The 18,401-nt window shown below is 42.4% G+C and overlaps 1 protein-coding gene across 4 annotated transcripts in view; it reads right to left on the bottom strand.

The window, feature by feature from the left end:
• LOC111863320 overlaps window positions 1-18,401 on the bottom strand; it is a 1,149,828-nt gene that overhangs the window by 270,785 nt on the left and 860,642 nt on the right. The gene's annotated exons all lie outside the window — the stretch shown is intronic.

Below are 18,401 nucleotides of genomic sequence, written 5' to 3'. Positions count from 1 at the left end.
CCGTTCACTTCGGTTTTTCTAGATCTTANGTCGGTAACGTCATTAACATCTGCAGATGACGACCGGGTTCGGTGGAATGTTTTATATGATCTCAAACATCTGCACGTGTTCATTGGGCAGTACCAGTGTAAAAGGACAGAGTGAGGTCATAATTACGTCCACGAAACAGGATCTTTCTCCATAAGTAAACAGTCACTCAGCTAACCACTGCGCCATTTTGGTAGAGATAACTTCGAAGAATGTTTGAACAAGACGAACAAATAAAACGTGCAAATGGACCCATCCATGCAGGTCGAACGTTGCGGATCTAGGAACAAGAAACGGTATCACAAAGGAATGAGAGTAAAGAAGGCGAAGCAAGTTAAATGAGGAAATGAGGAGACCAGAAAACAGCAGTCAGCTTAGTTTAGACGAGCCAAAACTGGATGAAGAAAATAATAAGTGTAACTTGTTCAATTCTACAAGCATGCCTAGGTATACAGACACTGATAACATGTGCTGTGTGGTATACACTGAGGAAGAGAGTTTCCAAACTGAGATATATTCTCAGTACCGTAATTGTTAAGGCGATCCAACTACGAAAATGACACTCCGGTTCAGTAACGGACAAAAATATATTTACTTAAACCCAAGACGAACTCGGCCACCCAATGGCTTTATGAAATACCAAGAGCTCCTATACGATTCATCTGCAGTAATAAAATAACGTCCTGTTACAATACAGGCCTCCACGCAGTTGCATGTTGATGCTGAACCTTGTTAACGATGAAAGAACTGTTTCCAAATTGGTTGCATTACTAACGTTTCAGATATCCTTTCTATATTCATCTTCAAGGGGAAGTTAGTATATTCCTTATAGGTTGTCGAATATTCAAACTCCTTATGACATTCTGCCACACAGAAAACAGATCGGCCTCTCTAAGATCCGGCTGTTCCATGCGTATTGGCCGTCTCTCAGTGTCCAGAGGAGGACGCGTGCTGCACGTGTCTGCGAGGGACGTGGGGATCTGTCTGGTCAGGATTCCAGACAGGGTTCGATATAATGCATTCTGAGCCCGGGAGTAGTCACTTCTCCTTGAAGATGATGACAGCAAGGACCTGTTAGATGGCTGCAACATGACGCACATCGGAAAGACGTCATCGCCCAAAAACGAGCATCACAGCAATGCCCATAATTGTCTCCGTAAATCTTCGATTCTTATTTCTTCAGTCCGTCCCATACATCAGACACGGGGGCCAGGATTGAATTCCAGTGCAGACTATATGGGATTTGTGCTCGAAAAAGCGGAAAAGTGACATGCTTCCTCAAGAGTATTTCGGGGTTTCTGTGTCAATTATCATGTTATCAATGACGCGTTCTCTCAGCTATCATCCGGGGTTGGTGTAACAGACCCATTTGCGGCCGTAGTATCAAGGGACTCAGTTTGACCCCACCCAAAGTATAACACAATGTAATACGTTCTCAATATAGGGAACTTATACATGTCAACAAAGATGTGTATATTATCAAGAATACTAAAGAAAAATTGGAAGGAGGTCGACTGTATCAATTTCCAAGACGATACATTGGTTTAGACTTAAACCGCCTTGTGGTCTATTGGTCAGAGTCCCTGGCTACAGATCCAGAGGTCCCGGGTTAGATTTCCGGTGCTACCAGATTTTCTGAGAAGTAATGGGTCTGGAACGGGCTCCACTCAGCCTCATGAGGATAACTGAGGAGCTATTTCAAGGAAATAGCGGCTCCAGTCTAAAAAACCGAAATTAACGGCCATGGGGATTCGTTGCGCTGACCACACGACACCTTCTATACGCTGAAGTTGGCATTAAATTCGCCGACAAGCGGAGGTCGCTCGGTCGGAATAGTTCGCTTGCGGACTGAAACCACGGAGTTTGTTTTATTTACTTATATGTTTCGTCTCTGAGCAGGAGACTGAAAGTGTTTCGTCACTTTCTCCATCCCTGCAATTTGAATACAGATGAGCAATATCTATAATCTTCATATTCTGTTTCTGAAAATGGAAGTTCCTAACTGCTACTTGATACCTTCATCTCATTTCCTCGCTACAACCTATATTACCGACGACAGAATGATATTTCGCCTTCTAATATCATCTATGTATATTATTCAAGTTTCTGCCTATATTCGTGTTTGTATGGCTACTTTGAGGAAATTAAAGAGAGCTGCTTTCTTACTTCGGGCGTGAAGCTTCACAATTGCATAATTTATTTCTGCACGTATGAATATGGAATTTCGGAAAATTAGACCACAAATGACACAATAGTTCTAATATTTCTGACTCTTACTAATAAACATTTTCAAAAAATATTAACCTGCTTACCTTTATATGTTAACGAAATAATAAAATCAGGGGGTTCTGTAAATATATTCTTAGTCCTTGGGGCACATTGGGTTTGTCAGAACGTCCCTGTCATTTATGGACCCAAAAGATTATTCAAATCTGTGTTAAGAACTCACCAATTTAAGGTGTCATAAGCCAGCTGAATCTAATCCATATAATACATCTTTAAAATAAATGTCAAAGTAATCCTCACATCTATGTCCAGGTATCCTGAATCACATTTCTTTTTAGATTGTCCAACGAAGATTTTATGTTCATGTTTCCAAACTATTGTGTCTGCTACATGTCCCGCCAATCTCCTTCTCCTTGATTTATCTAACAATACAGCGAACTGGCAATGGATACATACATATTATGAAGTTTCCATTGCGTCCTTTTTCCATTCTCCTACCAATTTGCTCTTGTGTCTAAATATTACTCGTAACTTTGGTATCTAGCAGCAGAACGTTGTACGGAGCGTTTAAACATAAAGTGACCAAAAATCGAAAAGCGAAATGCTACCACAGTGATTGCTGAATTTCGGGCTGCGAACCACCTGTTTTAAAGAAGCATTTTCGTTATTGGTCAGATACTCAAGAATTCCTCATTTCATGAAACCGCAAGTTCATTACGGTGTTCTCAACAGACTTTAAACAGATTAGTCCACTCCGAATCACCCCAGCCTATTTCTTTAAGATCCATTTTAATATTATCCTCCCACCTACGTCTAGATCTTTCTGGTGGTCTCTTTCACCAAAGCCCAACATAGGACACGAACCTGAGTTAGCTTCATTCAACCCCCGACCCTTACAACCTACGAATTAGTATGTTATCGTCCTTGTGTAAAGAGGTTTCCTTACGAAAATTCTGTATGCATTTCCCTGACTCCTTCATCCTACCTTTATACCCAGCGCATCATATCCGTCTCACTATCTTAACAACACTAGGCGACTTTTATAACAAACCAAGATCCTTTGTTATATAATATTCTACATTCTTCAGTTAAGGAGCCGGGATAGCGCAGTCGGTATAGCGACAGGCTACGGATTGGCAGACCGAGGGTTCGGAGTCCTGGCAAGGTCAGGAATTTTCTCTTCTCCGCGTCGTCTGGGGTCCACCCAGCCTTCTATTTAATAGGGTAAAGTGCACCGGGGAATGAAGCTGACCACTCACCTCCAGTTAGTGTCGAGGTCAGCGGCCTCCGTAGTCTAGAGGTAACGTTCCCACCTCATGACTCGTAGTACGCGGGTTCAAACCCGGCGGAGGTCGTGGAATTTTTAATGGGCGGAAAAATTCAGGGAACAAGACATCCGGGAGAGACTTTAAGCCGTGGGTCCCGTGTCGTAGCTTTACGGCACGTAGAAGAACCTCATATCTCCTAAGGGGATCACTGAGCAAAATTCAAGGACATTTCCCGCCCAACAGTAGTCTCTAACGCCTCTGATAGATGGGGGAAGCATTATAGATACCGCTAAGACAGTAGAGGCCGAACTCGCTGGCTTGGTCGGGACTGATGGTAAGCACCAGTATCAGTAGGGTATAGATACTGATAGAATATCATAGAGGGAAGCACAATGGACCAATACTGGTCTAAGTGCATGGGGAAAACCACCCTCTCCAATAACTAACTGACTAGTGTCGAGGTCAAGGAAATATGGATCTATACATCTATTCCCACATACTCCTTCATGGCGTAGTGTTTAATTAGTTAAGCATTGGGATAACTTTACCTTTTACATTCTCCAGTTACATCATCATGAAGATGTCTGAACTGCGATTGGACAGCGCTCAGCAACACGTGACATCCCTCAACTACACTCATAGAAGGCTCATGCGTTCTGTGTCAGTCAAATTTGCATAGGAAACGTAAACAAGCATCAAGAGCGTCCCTAAAAGATCCTAAAGGAAGGGAAAAGGGCAAGAAAAGGGTCCCAGGGTTCCGATTTAGGAATCTTCCATGTGAAAGTAAACGTCAGATCGTTTGTTGGTGGCTCCTTGGAACTCTATACACATAACAGTGAGTTTCACATTAACTTCCTTCCCCAACCGCGGGCATGTGATAGAAGCCAGCCATTCCGTAGACTACTCAACTGTAATAATACTGCCTGTAAGAGTCTAGGGCCTGGTTGGTCAAGATAAGGCCCTTCTTCTTCCTCCTCCTCCTATATCATCCAAAGGCATCGCTACAAATAACAGCCCTCCCCACTACATGAGCAACGTTACCCCTTCTTGCTAGGTCTTCTATTGCAGCAGCTAAAGAATAAACTCTTACAAAACTAAACTACATAGCCAAAACTGGAGCTCGGCCGTCTAAGCAATACTTGGAAGATAAAGACAATCTCACAAAGCCAGCTGTTATATAGATGACGCCCCATTTTTGTATTCAGAAGAAGGGGATGCACGGTTCGAACCTCGACCGGGACACCATCCTCTTATAGAGGCATATTTTGGAAAGCCCACACAAATTAGTATTTCAAACTAAATATGATGGTGATAAAGTTTTAAATGAGAAGCGCTAACCAGATAATTTCATTACAATGCTTGTGTTTCCTTATATTATGGATATTAGTCACAAAATGTAAAACGCTATAACTCGCCTGATAAACAGTTAAAATTAAATATAAAAAGATTAAATTTTTTCTATTATTTAGTGCGGACTACAAGTCTATGATGTTTTATCGTAGAGTAGATGGGGTTTCTGTGAATCTGCGTTGTTTTTAGATTTTAGGGCACATGTTACGTGGCGGAATTCCGCATATATGTCAAATTATGTTCTATTTTCCTTTATGTACAAATATAACCACAGAATGGGAACAACCTCTAACTAATATCAAGAAGAAATGGCACCCTTATATTGGACACGATACAACATACACAAAGTTATCATCGTCATTAAAAAGAAAAATGGAACATTATTTCACATACATGCGGAAAACCGCCATAGAATATGCGCACAAAGAACTGAAAAACAACGCAGATTCCAAGAAAACCCACCTAATCCACGATAACAAATCATAGACTTGTGCTCCACCATAAAGAACAGAAAAAAATATTTCCTAATTTTTTCACTTCTAATTTTAACTTTTAACTTTCAACCAAGTTACAATGATTTACATTTTAAAACTAATATCAAAAATATAGCGAAACATAAGCACTGTAATGAAATTAATACTAATCATTACTAATATATTCCCACATTAGAAATACATAAAAATACAATTCAATAAATAATAATATAATTCATGAAAAATTGCCTGATGATAATCCACCTGGATCGAAACACGTAGAAAATGTACGTAAAAAAGAATTATAATATAAAAACATCGGTTATATATTATGAATTTGCAGTGTTGACGGTTGTATAATAATATCATGTTCCACAGTTGGTTTTTAACGATCGAAAAGCTACTAAAATTAATTATATGCGGAAACTGTTTCTGGACAAATGTTAAAACTGTGGACCACGTACTTCATTCGCGGCGAATTTAGAATATAGTAACACGGAATAAAATATCCGAGGAAACTGGCTAAGTCTTCGATAGAAGATAGAATATTACCGTTAGGTTTTGAAGTGCTAACCTGTCGAGCCAAGATTCCCCCGTAAGCCATTACAACAGCCGCGTAGTATAGCGACGTTTCCGATCAAGTTACCACACGGAGACTACGCACTGTATCAATAATTTTCAATTTCTTTTTTTAAATTCGCTTAGTGGGGAGTAGAGTCCAACTGGGTCCACTCGGCACGGCGGCCACTGATTGACCTATTGTAGCCTTCCACTGGTGATTATGATGATGGAGAATTTGGTGGAATAAAGAATGGCAAGGGAAACCGAAGTACTCGGAGAAAACCCGCCCAGCGCTACTTTGTCCATCACAAATCCCACTTGACCAGAACCAGGTTCGAACCCGGGCATCCGCGGTGGGAAGTCAGCGACTAAACGCTTGAGCTATGGCGCGTCCACAATTTTCAATTACTGTGAAGGTATAAAACGAACTGCGTAATACATTCTAGTGAGAGACACTTCAAGAAATATGCATTGGATTTATTACGACGCATCATACGGTACTAAGATGATCATAAACTGAATGGTTCCTAAAGTTGACCGAATGAAGCGTAAAACAAACTTTAGTATCAATTACGATGTTTTTTAAATGCAGTATAGGACCGGCTCTGGAGAACCTTTGACATAAGAGCATAGATAACATTAAGAACGTAATGAGACAGTTATGTATCTCAGAGGTATTAATCACAGTAGATTACCTTTATGCCGTACAGGCCTATACAAATTTCATGAGGTCTTTGTTACTACATATGGATTATGTTCGTAAAATGTGTTTTATTTCCGCGTTAGTAGAAATACACGTTTCCTCTAACCCTTAAAATAAATGTTTCTCTTCCAAACAATATACAGCCTGGGAACAACGGCTAATCTTTGCACGGTATGGCCAAACACAGGACTTCCTTACCTTGAAGCAAAAGTGCTTAATCGGTATGCGCAGAGCCTCTGTAATATGCCATCGAAAAACATCGGTGATACTCAGCTCTATGATGATTTTAAAGCAGTAACAGTATAGGTAGGGGCCGATGCTTTTAAGGCAGCATTTAGCATGGCTTTGTGGCTTGGTGATTGAGTAAATTCTAAAAAGTTTCCCTTCCTTTTGAATGGAGTGGTCAACTATAATATGCAATATATCGTATATATAATAGATATAATTAGCATATTTTTTTCCTTGGCACTACAGCCCCAGTGGGCTTAGGCCTACCTCCATGAACTTCTCCGTTCAGTTCGGTTTTTCTAGATCTTACACGTTCGGTAGGACTCCTTGGGCGGGTGGTCAGCTCATCGCAAGGCCTCTACCTATACACTAACACAGAAAAACGCACACAAATATCCATGCTCTGAGTGGCATTCGAACCCACGATCCCGGTTTCCAAGCGAGCGAAGACAGTAGATCCCTTAGACCGCTCGGCTACCGTGACCGGCATAATTAGCATATAGGCCTATAATATTTGGACAAAGAAGGGATGAAATAACAGGAGGTTGTAGAAACCTGCATAATGAGGATCTTCATAACTTGTACTCTTCGTTAATATAAACAGAATTAACAAGTCAATGAGTATGAGAGGGACAGTGCATATAGCACGCATATAAGAGGAATCCATCTAAGATTTTGGCGGGAAAGCCAAAGGAAATAGAATATTAGGGAGACTTTGAAGCAGGTTGAAGGACAGTATTAAAATGGATGTTAGAGACTTTGGATGCAGTTGTATGGACTGGAGTCATCTAACTCACGATAGAGACTAGTGGCAGGCTCTCGTGAACACAGCAATGAGCCTTCGGGTTCCATAAAGTGTTCGGAAATTCTTGAGTGGGTTAGTGACCGTCAGCTTCTCAAGGACTCTGCTCCAAACAGCTGGTAAATTAGGCCAACTATAATCTTCCGACGTTGTGGCCGGCTGGGGTGAGGTCTCATCTCATTGATGCCACCATTGATATATTGTGACCAGGTCAGTACCAACCTAACCATTACCCAACTATTGTAATATTTGCCTTCACGCAGCAATTTCCATGAGACCATTCATATTAATAATGTCCTCGGTGAAATTCTCTTGGGTAAAGAATGAAGTGCCGGTCACGGTAGCCGAGCGGTCTAAGGCATGTACTGTCTTCGCTCTCTCGGAAGCCGGGATCGTGGGTTCGAATCCCACTCAGGGCATGGATGTTTGTGTGCGATTTTCTGTGTTTGTCTACATGTAGAGGCCTTGCGACGAGCTGATCACCCTCCCAAGGAGTCCTACTGAATATCTAAGATCTAGAAAAACCCAAGTGAACGGAGAAGTTCATGGAGGTAGGCCTAGGCCCACTGGGGCTGTAGTGCCAAGGGGGAGGGGAAGAATGAAGTTTACATTTCTAGTGCTTGTTACTTCACCCTACAGTACGTCTTTGACTGACCTGGTTCCCGTTAATACGATAATTTTGTAAAGTCCCCCTCCCCCTTTGTCTCTGTGATAACCCCCACTCCCAGGCATTGTACGCTTTCACAGCGCCTCTGGGTATAGCCACATCCCACTCACTAGACACTCATGCACATGTCAGACGTTCAGGTCCGTGCTACACGATGTGTCGGGAGAGCAGCGGAAGCGGAAGTGCTGCAGATTGCAGCGGCAAATAATGACAATAAAAAGAACGATTCTTTGTCTGTTACCATGGTCGTTCGTAGCTTGTTACGGGTCTGTTACATGACGAGCAGACATGTTCATCTGTGACGTATGAAAGACAAGTATTCAAATGCGCCAAATCTCAAAGTGTGTGCAAATTTCGTAAGGTACATATACAGGGTGTTTCACGACATTAGGGCATAACTGCACGAGGTGATTTCCTAGGTCTTTGTGATCAAAAAAGTTAATATAAACATCCTTACATATCCTTTGTATTATGATTAAAATTATCTTTCCATTAGATAACACTGGGCTATACCATATTGTCACATGGTAGAGCGTGATTATAGATTGAATTTGGAATGGTAATTGGATTTATTGAACACTTACAGAACGTAACTACAGCTGTAACATTAATTCACTCACTTTCCAATTCACTACAACACGTACGAATTCTTCTCAGTCTGCTGTGTCTTCACTGGTTGTCGCCTGGTAAAGGCTTCCAACGCTGCAGCTTCTCCAGCTTCCGTGTTCACGTCCTTACTGGCCGGCTACCACGTCACAACTAACTATATTATACGTTTGTTCTGCTTCTAACACTTCGGCGCTGACCGCAAAGTCTCTTGAGGATCAAGACCAGAGATTTTTTCAAGTGAATTATGTAACATCCTCTCTGAGGAGAAGCTGGGTTTGTCTCTTATGAATATGCTTGGCCTTTTGTCAAGTGTGCAAGTTATTAAAATTATTATTTTTGCACTATATACAAGGCTGTGGCCGCGCCATAGCTGAAGCGGTTAGTCGCTGGCTTCCCACTGCGGCGGCCCGGGTTCGATCCCGGGTCTGGTCAAGTGGAATTTATGGTGGAAAAATTGGCGCTGGGGCAGGTTTTCTACGAGTACTTCGGTTTCCCCTGCCAATCTTCATTCCACCAATTGCTCCACAATCACCCTCACCTATCATCTGGGGCTGGTACAATAGGCCAGAAGTGGCCGCAGTACAAGGGACATAGTCCCACCCCACTAGCAAGAAAAAAAATTATACAAGGCCTCTCTCAGTCCAGGTTTTGCGAAGCAGATCATGCCTATCCTACGTATCTTATGCTACAACGGCAGCTTAGTCACTTTACAGGGACGACACCAATGTTAGCTGATACTATTTATAGAAATCACGTGCAGCTCACCCAAACGATTTTAATCCTCAGTTTTTTTTTAAACAACCAGTCTTACATTTTGTTAGTAACAAGGGATTACCGTCTAGGACGCTAACTGAATCCATTTCCGTTGTAAAATGCAACAGACAAACTTAAACAGTGTATAAAAGTTACGTCCACAATGGAATTCGAACCTAGTTGTAGCTCTACATGTCTTGAATAATAGAATTCGGTTCGAAGGGACCTGTTAATCAGTATGCAGTAAATGTCACGGAAAAGGGGTAGGGACGTAGCAGGAGATATGTCACGACACGGTACGGGTTTCGGAAGTAAATGCTCCATGCTACATAGCGTTTTATCTTTCAGAGAGGCTGCACTTCCAAAGATCGAAATTCAACCACGCGCACTATATACGCTACACAGCAAAGTATTCCAGTGGATTACTGAAGATGATATAGGATAGGAGCTTGTCAAGTACGGGCGAGATAATATACCGTGTTCAGAACACACGGCATGTTCAGAATATTTAAACGTTCACTATAGTTAGGATAACGGCAGGAGGGGGTTTTGTTCAGTCATGGCGGAATCACTTCGACATAACTACCTGCACATATAGACCAGGGGTGTACAATATCAAATGAAAATTTTACGGTGATCTGGACTATATAACATTGAAGCAGGTATAGTTCAGTCAGTGTAGCGACGGACTGGACGATGTTCAATGCTCAGCAGAGATAAGCGATTTTTCTCTTCTCCACAGGGTCCAGACCATTTAGCCTCTTATACAAAACTCTTTCACCAGGAGTAAACTGATGACTTACTTACTTGCTCATAGAGCTGAGCCCTTATTGAGGAGCCGCCAATTCTGCAGCTACTCAAGAATTTCCCAGCATTTAATGGAACCCGAAGGTTCATTACCGTGTTCACAAGAGTTCTACACTGGTTCCTATCCTGAGCCAGATCAATCCAATCCATACCATCCCATCCTATCTCTCTAAGATCCGTTTTAATATTGTCCACCCATCTACGCCTTGGTCTTCTCAGTGGTCTCTTTCCTTCTGGCTTTCCCACTAATATCCTATACGAATTCCTTTTCTCTCCCATTTCTGCTACATGCCCTGCCCACCTCATCCTCCTTGGCTTGATCTTTCTAATTATGCTTGGAGAAGAGCACAAGTTATGAAGCTCCTCATTATGCAGTTTTCTCCAACCTCCTGTCACTTCATCTCTCTTCGGTCCACATATTCTCTTCAACACTCTGTTCTCAAACACCCTCAGTCTATGTTCCTCCCTTAATGAACTGACTAAGAACAGTATTATCTTCTGGGTTGTAACACCGTGTAGACTGGTACATTCGTCGATGTTTCGGAGGAACCTACTGCTCCTATCTTCCAGCCGGCTTCTTGCTTGGCTTACTCGTCGAAACTGAAGATGGAGGTAGTGAGGTCTTCCGAAATGCTAGTCAACTTTTACCGGGTTACCCCGCCCTACTCTTCATCCTCAACCGCTGTTCTTTTCTTGCAGCAGAAGACCAGATTTCACATCCATATGAATTAAGAAATACAATTATATTTTTTACATATTGTATATTTTGCAGAAGCAGACATTAAGGTGAATGAGGCAAAAGAACTAATTAAGCATTATGCCATGAAGGCGTATGGGCGAATGGATGTATAGATCCACATTTTCTTGACCTCGGCACTAGTTGGAGGTGAATGGTCAGCTCCACGCCCCGGCTGATTTTTCCTCGAGGAAAGAGCCACCAGTAACCATTGTATGAGAGGTTGAGTGGACCACAGAGCCGGTCTGGACGACATGGGGTAGTAAAAATTCTTACTCCAGTGGGATTCGGATTCCGACTCCTCGGTCCTCCAGCCCGTAGCCAGTCGTTATATCAACTGAGATATCCCGGCTCCAAGGTGAATGAGGTATTCTCGCAAATAGAGAATTTTGAAAATGCATGTACCTGAACTCGAGTAGTACTGGATCAAACCACAGTGACATATCTTCTATGTATAGAGATGTCTAAGTCACAGGTGTTTGTGCGCCTGTTTTGTTTTACGAAGTTCAGTATTGAGCGAATAAAATGGGAGAGCTAGTGCATGAATCTTTTTAATTTTAACATACATACAGACTGTGGTTATGTAAGATTTCTGAAGGTCGTAAAACCACCGGGTGGTTCACCTATGACGGGACATGTGTTCTAAATGCTCGGTGTGAAGAGAAACTGCCGTCGCGCTGTTCGTACATCTAGGAGTTTCGTGTGATGTGGCTGTAAGGCCTATGCATGCAATATTCAGTAGCGGCACGGGATCCATATCGCTCGCAGCTCATGGATATGTATACAGGGTGATCGTAAAAACGGGCAACACAAGTGCGATAAAACGAGCGATAAACCTGCAAGAGAGCCCTCTCTTCTCCAGTGTACCGCCATTAGATAGCTGGTACAGAAACAATGGCGGACGCGGAGTGATACAGTCCACAAGCAGAACTACATCTTGCTACCGTGTAAGAGAAATTCCACGTGGCACTTTCTCTTTCTGTGACCTTCCGGTCATTTAATGAATCTCTTTTAAATGAAGATGTTATATAGTCTCGAATAAGTTTGGAAGGTTATTTAACGGCACTGTTTCAGTTAATAAAGTTAAGATACATAATGTAGAATGAGGCAGGATATTTATCTAGTTTGACGAAGGTGTTTCAGTTGATAACGTTATATAGTACTGGATGAGATAGGAAAGACATTTAACGACACTGTTTCAATTGATGAGACCCAAGAAATAAGGTTATTTAACGACATTGTGTCAGGTGATGAGGCTATGTATTGCCGAATAGGCGGGAAGTTAATGTAACTGCGCTGATTCAGCTGATGAGATCACATTGTGACAAATGAAATGTGGAGGTTATTTAAAGATATCGTTTCAGCTGATGAGGTTATAAAGCTTCGAATGCTATTGGGAGGTAATTTTACGGCGCTGCTTCAACTCAAGATGTCATAAAACGTCGAACGAGACGTGATTAGGATCGTAACTGTTGAGCAGGCAAGAATTTGAAAGGAAACGACAGTGGCCAATTGCAAGACACTACCTTAGCATTCACCTAAACAGATTACGGAAAACGAAGGACTTAACATAAAGGAAAAACTGGCCTAGATTCGAACCAATTGTCATCATCTGAACGCACATCTAAAGCGAAAGGCAAAAGGATTCTTGGATTATTAAACGACTCTATTTCGATACGAAGGTTTACGGGCCTAAAGCTTTCTAGTGCATGGAAACATTACCATAAATGTATGGCTTGTTTCACGGTGCTGACCCGGAATTTGTGTCGAAGATTCATGACCTTAACCAAAATAGATAATAACGCTATCGGAGTCGAACCGTGTACCTTCAGGATACAAGCCTGGATGTTTATTTCCTTCGTATTGATTTATCGAAGGTGATGTTACGTACAGAGCTGAAGACGTAATGTCAAGATAATAAAATTACGAATACTGAATTGGAAAAATGTTGAGGAAACCAGTAGTGATGTGGGCCTATCTTAATACAGTTTCCACCGGAGCGGCTGAAGAAAACCACAATAAATGTCGATTATATAGATCTGTGTCAAGATTTGATGAGAAAATTTCCCGCATATAAAGTACAAGTGGTGGCGATGTTCACTTAGCTTTGCGGGGCGGAAATGGTGAAGAGAGACCAGTATGTTGAAATCCGGTTAAAATGCTTCAGAAATTCTAGCTCTTAGGATGTTGTTTCCCTCCATTTTCAACACTACAAACAAAGGACCATAACGGAGCAATATTTCTAGGTCGTGATCTGAAACGCAAGAACATGAAGTTAGGGCATGCGATGTCGCTTTCAAAGGCACTACACAGATGTAATTACAGGGCATAAAATAAAAGCACGAAGTTATGGGAACAAGAAAATCGAAAAAAAAATCTTAATGAGAATAAGAAAAAATAAGAAGTTAACAGTAAAAACATTAAAGAGAGGAAGTAAAAGTAGCGGAAGGAAAAAGAGAAGATATAAAAAAAGAGGCCAAGGCATCCAGGCAAATGTAAAGACCCCTCGAGGTCACGTACAGATAAGCAACGATAAATATATCAGATCGCAGTGACATCTAGCTTCCAGATACCTTTCCAATCTGAAGATATTGTGCAATTCTTAGCTTAGTGCGAATAAACTGGGATGCGGAAACCACATCAGAATCTAATCTCTCGGGCGAGGATTCCTTAATGACAAGACTGAGATTTGGTATCTTGGGCCCTTAATAAATGGCCCCGAAACCAATAGCCATCAGTGAACGTCAGGGACTATATAGCTCCTAAATTAGCATCACGAGGCTGAGTGGACCCCGTTCCAGACTCACTGCTTCTCCAAAAAAATCTGATAGCGCCGGGAATCGAACCCGGAGCTCTAGATCTGTAGCCAGGAACGCTGACCACTAGACCACAGAGGCGATCATAGAAGGCATAAGACAATCGGATATCTAGGTCAGTTGGTCTGTCTGTTATCTTGCTTTTTATCAAACAGCAGAGTCATCATAGGAAGAAGTACACGTATGAACTCTACATCTTCCATAGGCTGTTACGGATTACGATAACGATTATGAAATAAACTATGATTATCCCGAAATTAACATACATATCTGAAACACGAAAACTGACAAAGAAGAGGAGACAATGGCAGAAAAACAAGATTTCTTAGGACTGTGGCGGGATACAGATTAAAGGATAAATTTAGAAACACAGTGATTAAAAACAATTATATATATTTGATTTAAATAATAATAAATATATATATAAATAATAAAAATAATAATTTAAATAATAAATTTAGAATAGTAGACTTAATTGAATTCATCGTGCTGAAAGAATGGAACCTGAACGCATTCTAAAGCAACCAATGAACTACATACTAAAGGAACAAGGTCAATTGAACGCCAGAAGTTTTGCTGGAAGTTTCGACTTGTTCTATATGGAAAGGGAACGTATGGAAAGATCCATACCTTGACGATAATGATGATGATAATAAATAAAGGTAAGGCTATCCTTTGTTAACAGGCTGTGGAGGCCCGTAGGGTTGTGAGGCGTCGAGGTTCCCACATTTTCTAGACAATCGGCTCACAGATGTTGGTGAAGTCAGCCTTACGCGCCGGCAGCCCTTTACCCCCAGGAAGATTCCTGGTGTTCATTTCTGTTAGAGGCTGGGGCGACCTCAGGGCCTGATTGCGGCTGGAAGGATTAGACCAATTAAAAATACCAATGGCCTCATCTGGAATCGAGCCCGAGACCTTCCGGACTGTAGCATAGTGCATCAACGAACTACGCTATCGTGTACCCTGATGATGACAAATAATATTCATAATAATTCTAATCAATTCTTTATTATTTTTGTGCCGAGTGAAAAGCCACAGGGCCAATTACCGACACAGCACAGTGTAGATACTGGTAATTACAATTATGAACACAAACAACATAAAATGAAAGCCGTGCCATAGCTCAAGCGGTTAGTCGCTGGCTTCCCACCGCGGCGGCCCGGGTTCGATCCCGGGTCTGGTCAAGTGGATTTTGTGGTGGACAAAGTGGTGCTGGGGCGGATTGTCTCCTAGTACTTCGGTTTCCCCTGCCAATCTTCATTCCACTAAATTCTCCATCATCATAATCACCCGGGGCAGGCTATAATAGGCCAATNGGTCTAAGGCATGTACTGTCTTCTCTCGCTTGGAAACCGGGATCGTGGGTTCGAATCCCACTCAGGGCATGGATGTTTTAGTTTGTGTGTGTGCGTCTTTCTGTGTTTGTGTACAGGTGAGGCCTTGCGACGAGCTAATCACCCGCCCAAGGAGTCCTACCGAATGTGTAAGCTCTAGAAAAACCGAAGTGAACGGAGAAGTTCATTGAGGTAGGCCTAGGCCCACTGGGGCTGTAGTGTCAAGGGGAAAAAAAATACGTTTTATGTTACTACATGCTTCGGCCGTATACGGCCATTATCACATGATCTCATGTATGTGAGTTCTGTTAACGTTGTTTCACTGTATCCTCTGTTTCGCGTCACACGTCTGTACTCGATGTTAATTTCTGAAATTACTGCTCGTACAAACACTTTCTTAACTTGGTATTAAGTAATTCTCTTTATTCACCTTATCCAATTCTTAGTGATTTCCCTTGACACGCCTCAAGTTGACTCAGGACTGATAAATACACAGAGAAACGTCACCTGCTTTCCTTTTGAGTGTACCGTATCATTTTAAAAACATGCGCCTCTTTCACTGCCAATTCTAAAAAGACAAACGCTCACAAGCCTGCAATATAGGACATTTTTGCTCCCTCAGATGAAAGAACAAAGTGTTGGAGCGGAGCTGGAGGTTGAAGTCTGGTATAAAAATGTGGGAGCTGTGACAGCATTCCGACCACAAAGAGCCGTTTACATCAGCGGCATGACAAGTGCATGGGATTGACTGCGTCCTTTTCCCACGGGGCAATACAGCACAGGCAGCTGAAATAAAACGTCCAAATATTCACGACATACAGGGTGTCTGATATATGATACAGTAGCGCGGAACAGCAAGACGGCCAGTCAGATGATGCAGGGCGCATAACAGAAATTGAGAAATCATATATATGTTGTGAAAATACTATTAATAATGAATACACACTATCAACATTTCTAATCATGATTATGTATTTTCACGTGTAGGATAGTACGCGTGATGAAATGACGGTTCTATAGGGTGATTCATATAGAACCGGCCCGACGAAATGAGCTGTAATATAAAATATACCATACAGATATTAAAGTAATTTAGACATATCTTATCTTGGATTGTGTGCCGTGATCAGAGCAGGTGTTGAAAGTGTCCGCCGTTTTCAAGTAGGCACTAGAAACGTTCGCTGTTCAACAGTGTACTCCATGACTGTCGCCTGCGCACTGCAGACACGTATCGGGATTGTCCTTGACCTTGTAGCTTAAGGGCTGCCACTTGCCAGATCATGAGCACACCATTCGACTCAGCATGGTCCACAGATTATTATGTCGTAATTGTGAGCGGTTATATGCATCATCTGAGGAATTATTAGCAAATTCATCGGGCCGGTTCTATATGATTCACCTTGTAGTTCGGATGATTGGATATATTAACATTTTGGTTACACACTCTCTCTTAATTACACTCAAACACGTGGTACAGGCAACACAGAGCTATTGCTGATTGACACTTCACGATCCACTGTTACACACACACACATACACACACACAACTGGGTCCACTCGGCACGGCGGTCACTGATTGGCCTATTGTAGCCTGCCCCGGGTGATTATGATGATGGAGAATTTGGTGAAATGAAGATTGGTAGGGGAAAACCGAAGCAATCGGAAAAAACCCGCCTCAGCGCTACTTTATCCACCACAAATCCCACTTGACCAGACCCGGGATCGAACTCGGGCCGCCGCGGTGGGAAGCCAGCGACTAACCGTTTGAGCTATGGCGTGGCCTATCACCTCTGTTAACTTTTGAATGCCTAAACCAATCTTTATGAAACTTGGTATATGGTATATCATGACACATCAGCCCACCTCAGTGGGCTGCTTGCTAAATCCCTCCTACCGGTCTGTGTGTCTGTATGTGTACCCCTCCTGTCATTGCTAGTGTTTTCTACTTTTGGACGTGTTTCGCAACGAATGGTTGCATAAATGCGCCCCTTAGTTCCGCCATCCATCTCTTCATCCGTCCGTCCGCATGAAACAGCGCCAGGGCACCTGAACAAATCCCAATGGAATGTGATACTGAGCTGATTACGTAACATTTGTCGATACATTCCAATTTCATTATGGATTAAAAATATCCGACAGTTTACACGACGACCTGACGATCTACAAACGTTTTCGTGCGAATCTCGAGCGTAACTTGCTAAATACTTGTATTTATCTCAATTAAAAATGTTTCGGCCGATCACAGTAGCCGCGTCGTCTAAGTCATGAGCCGTCGTCGCCCGCTCGGACACTATGATCGTGGATTCGAACCCCAATTGAGGCACGGATGTCTGTGTGCGTTAATTTAGTAGCCTTGGGGTCTACTCAGTCTCTAACAGAAATGAGTATCAGGAATCTTCCTGGGGGGGAGTAAAGGGCGGCCGTCACATAAGGCTGACAACCTCACCGCCATCTGTTTGCAGATTGTCTAGAAAATGTAGGAGCCTCGACGTCTCACAACCCTCTGTGCCTCCATGACTTGTTACAGGAATAACTTCATCTATTTTTTAGCTCATGCTTTGCCACTGAGAAGGTTGGAAATACAAACACCCGCACAAATACCGAGGTCTGAACACGTGGAAGTGCAGTTACCTGACATCTTTGGAAACGGAGTGAGCTAATGATTACGTCCACTAGACTTGAATAGGCTATGTGATCCCATAACGAGGCTGCTGGAGGGAAGTAACGGGAGCCAGGAGAAAAGTGCATAATAGGGAAGCAGTTTCATAATTTGTACTCCTCGAAAGAAATATTTTATGAATGATCAGATCAAGCAAAATGAGAAGAGGAGGGCATGCGACATGCATGGAAGGGAAGTGTGTAAGAAGTTTTAGTATTCACTTCGGAAAGACGGAAGGAGACAACAGAAAGACCTAGGAGGAGACCACCACTCCATAACTCAAGCGGTTAGTCACTGGCTTCCCACCGCGGCGCCCGGGTTCGATCCCGAGTCTGGTCAAGTGGGATTTGTGGTGGTCAAAGTGGCGCTGGGGCAGGTATTC

Source organism: Cryptotermes secundus, unplaced genomic scaffold (genome assembly GCF_002891405.2).
Source record: "Cryptotermes secundus unplaced genomic scaffold, Csec_1.0 scaffold159, whole genome shotgun sequence".
Taxonomy (NCBI): domain Eukaryota; kingdom Metazoa; phylum Arthropoda; class Insecta; order Blattodea; family Kalotermitidae; genus Cryptotermes; species Cryptotermes secundus.
This window is presented reverse-complemented; position numbering and strand designations above follow the sequence as displayed.